Source organism: Dromaius novaehollandiae, chromosome 3 (genome assembly GCF_036370855.1).
Source record: "Dromaius novaehollandiae isolate bDroNov1 chromosome 3, bDroNov1.hap1, whole genome shotgun sequence".
NCBI lineage: Eukaryota > Metazoa > Chordata > Aves > Casuariiformes > Dromaiidae > Dromaius > Dromaius novaehollandiae.
Genome location: NC_088100.1, coordinates 6,006,888 through 6,010,929, shown reverse-complemented (window position 1 = coordinate 6,010,929; position 4,042 = coordinate 6,006,888). Strand labels below are relative to the sequence as shown.

At 50.2% G+C, this 4,042-nt stretch overlaps 1 non-coding gene across 1 annotated transcript; it reads left to right on the top strand.

Annotated features, from left to right (window-relative positions):
- Positions 1 to 3,339: 3,339 nt before the first annotated feature.
- TRNAR-ACG (transfer RNA arginine (anticodon ACG)) lies at positions 3,340 to 3,412 on the top strand. Its single transcript has one exon. It is a non-coding gene; the product is annotated as a tRNA-Arg (tRNA).
- The last annotated feature ends 630 nt before the right edge of the window (positions 3,413 to 4,042 follow it).

Sequence of the window (4,042 nt, the reverse complement as noted above, 5' to 3'; positions counted from 1 at the left end):
ATGGCTCAGTAGTTAGCAGCCCTTCTTGTGTAGCTAACAGCACTTTCTCCAAGGCAGTGTAATTTTGTTGAAAGCTTTGCAAGGATTCAAGGCCAAAGGTAATGGAGTAATCCTTTCTACTTTTGCACATCCTGTTGCCATAATTCCTCTTGACATCCCTTATCCGCTATACCTATATGTAGTGTAAATGGGTGTGTAAGATGGGTGGGTCACACAGATGAGAAGGCAAATCTTTCATCTTTTAAAGCATTTATTGCTTCATGATGTTTTGGTTCTAAGGTCCATATTGAGTTTTTCTTCAGCAAATCATTCATAGATACTGCTAGAATACTGAATCCAGGCAAGTGTGACTTCCAAACCCCCAAATCTCCTAATCAAGCTCTCAATTCTTTCGATCAGAAGGTGTGATAATGTTTGGTATTGCTGCTCTTATATATTCTGGCACAGTTTTCTGTCTTCTTATCCATCAGGTGCCTAAGAATGGCATCTCTTGACTTTGTCCTTGCCATTTTGAGTTGTGAATGATAGTATTTAATTCTGGTAAATGCTAGAGCATAAGGAAGATGGGACAGGTTTTGCACCCGCCGGCCTGGAAATTGTCCTTTTTGTAAGACAAATATGACAGTGTTGATCAACAGCTGCCTAGTATTCCCACACAACAGGTTTTAGGCAGCATATTCACTTCTCTTTTTACAGAATTATACACAGGTCTGTCCGCCCCACCTCTTCTGGTGGAAGAATGTGATGTGTCAAACTGACAGCAACTTCAGGAGAGCCCCCCAAGAAAAAATTTTCATGCAGACCTAGCTTATCCTTGGTCCTTTGGAAGTAAAATCTTACAAAGGATGAACAAGACATCCATTTTTACAATCTTTCCTTTGTAGAGTGCCCAAAGGAGGGACAGTATTTAAACATAGGATTCTTTCGCCTGCTGGGTCTGGTGTCTTTCAAAAACAGATTGGCTGCACCACCAAGACACATGTTCATGTTTGCACTTTTGAAAAGACTCAGACATGGCTCTCAGTCGATGAGTACCAGGCCTCTCAGGTGTCGCGGCCTGAAAGGAGTCGTTCAGGACGACCTCCCTCCCTTTGGGACCAGCGACAAAGTTCATGATGCCTTTGGACTGAATTAAGGTGAAACGACACCAGCCAACCAGTTTTAAGATTTATTAACACAAAGATAAGGCATGTGGTCAAATAGGATCAACTAGCTAGACAAGTCCCGTGTCACACGTTTCAAACAGATTCAACAAAAGAGAGGGAAAAAGAGAGAAAAAGGGGAAAAAGAGAGAGAGAGAGAGAAAAAGATATCACCACCCATGGATCCAGCAGCATCCCGTTGGTCCTCTTCCTTTGGAAGTCTCGGCAGTGGGGGGGGGGGGGGGGGGGCTCCCGTCTGGTAGTAGGTGGGTCCTTTTCACCCGCCACTCTGAGTCCGATCATGTTCCGCTAACTCCGCTCCAATCTTCAGTCGTCACAAACAAGCCCCCCCCTTCACCCAGTCTGCAGTTTTTATAGGTTCCTGCCCCGGCTCTGGGAGGTGCTTCCTCACTTCCCATGCAGATTAGCTGTCACGCGCAGTCTGCCCTCTCGGAACCTTCCAGAAATGGGCTGGGGGCATCTGGGGGTCTCCTGCTCATGCGCAGGTGGCAAATGAGTACGTGCGGTTCATGCCAGACGTGTTGTTTCCCTAGAGGTGACCTTCTGCCCTTTTTGCGCCCTTTTTCCCCCGTGCAGGTGCACGAGGTTGTTTACCTTGTCGGCGGCTCCCGGGGGCGCCGGCGCGGCATTGCCCAATGCGCCTTGGCAGCGGCAGCTCTGCAGCAGCAATGTCAAGACAAAACCGCATTTAGTACCGGTTCTCTACAGCCCCCCCACTTCCTCTGCTGCCTCAGGGGCCTGGAAATACTTGCTTGAGTGCAGAAAGAAGTGGCTATAGGAAAGACACCTTCAGATCCTGGCACATTGCGAGCCCTTCCGTTATTGCCATCGCATTGTGGCGCAGCTTTGACACCCGCAGGCGGCTTGAAATGTATGGTGTGAATTGTGTGCAAAGTGTGTGCAATAAAATAACTTCTGTAAAGTACAAAAATAAAACTCTACTCGCAATGCACAGTCAACCTGTTGAACCACAACCTCAACTCCAGGACTTAATGGGGCTTTACTTCTCTTTGTAGCTACTGACACAAACCCCTTATCTGTGGGACTTGCCATGGAGATTGCACTTCTTTAGCTGACTTGCAACTTCCCGCTAACAGGATCCCAGCTCAGAGGAATTAGTAGATTCATCCTTGTGTAGCGGTGGTTTTAGCAGTCCGTTACATCTTTCTGCCATGCCATTACTGTGAGGTCGATGGGGTAGATGCAAAGTCCCTACATTGCTAATTATTTCAACTCCTGTAGGGATGTATTTCCAGCCTTCAGGTGTTTGCTTTAAGGGACCAGTCTACTTGCCAAGTTTCCCAGAGTTGCTTACTTTCCCTGAGACCAGCAGACTGTTTTTTTGACACGTGCTGTATCGCTGCTTGACAAAGAAGACATGAGTCTGCAGGCTGCTTGGCCAATGATTTTGTCACAGGCCATCATCTCCTTGCAGTGTGTTGAAATAACTCCGAACTCGCAGTGTGCCCTGGCCATTCGTGTAACCACTTTCATAGCCATCCTGCCTCCAAATTGTGTCATACATTTCTTCCAGCCAAATGATCAGCCATCTGATTCTACTTTTCCCCAAGGTTTTTTGGTTGTTAGCAGGCAGAGGCATGACCTGTTGATATGTCATTCAACTGAGCTATATTCAAACTCTTTCCCTGGGTCTGTTTTTCCCCATACGTCTCTACCATTTTGTTGCCAATTGTTTCTCACCCCATTCTCCAGCCCCAGGGTGGCACCAGCCCGTACAGCATAGGCGTCCAGACAGACACAAGGCTCCTTGCTCCACATTGGCCAGGTCCCCTCCTGCAGCACAGCCTGCGGTGGGCCCTGGGAACGTACTGGCAGTGTGACGGACATCATTAAAAACAGCCAGCCTGTGAGCTCAGCCCACCCCACAGCTGGGCACCACAGCTCCAGATATTCTGCCCTGGATCCAACCCTGCACTGCCTCTGAATCACAGCTGTGGAAAGGTAAGATGTCCTGCCAACGCACCAGGGTGTCTGAGGGGCTAGGGGTCAGTGCCACCTTGCTGCCTGGTGCTCTCCCCACGGGTGGGAAGGTGTGGCTGTGATGGATGCAGGAAGGAGAGACAAGGAGGAGAGGGCATCTTTCGCCACCTTCACTGCTAACCTTCCCCAGCAGCCCCTTGAAAGCCCCCCAGGGGCACCAGGCTGCCCAGGGGCTGGGCCAGTGGCGCAATGGACAACGCGCCTGACTACGGATCAGGAGACTGCAGGTTCGACTCCTGCCTGGCTCGGTCTTTTCCTCATGCCAGCCGGGCTGTGTTGGACAGCGTGGTGATGGTGCTCTGGTTCCTCCTTGGTGGCAATCATTGCCTGGTGCTTCTCCCAGCCCTCCAGTAGGGACCTCCATGCTGATAAGGAAGGAAGAACTGGTTGGGGATGAGGCGGCTTTGGCTGCAGGGAGCATTGTCAGGGTGGAGCTGAAAATCCTCAGAGAAGTGGGGAAGATGAGTAGCAGAACGACTCCCCAGGGCTTGAGGAGGAGAAGAGCTGGGCTTAGTCAAGGGGCAATGGCAGAGGGCTGATTTGGCTAAACAGGGGCATCTTGTCTGTGCCCCAGCACAAAAAGGGTAGGCCACCATGCAGAAAGCAGGCCGCCCCACCACCATTGCTGTGGGCAGAAACAGGGTGAGCCACGCAGGAACTGAGCTGGCATCTTCCTCATCCATAGTCACGTTTGTTGTCTCTTGCACTGCTGGCCTCAACACCCGGCCAGTCTGGCACCCCAGGAGGCATCCACTCGCCAAGATGGACTGGAGGTGAAGGGTAGCACAGATTTACCTTTAACCACTTGACCTTGCCTATGACTGCTTTTCCTTTCCCCAGAGCTTTGTTCTTCCTGAGTACAAGTGCCTTGGTAGAAG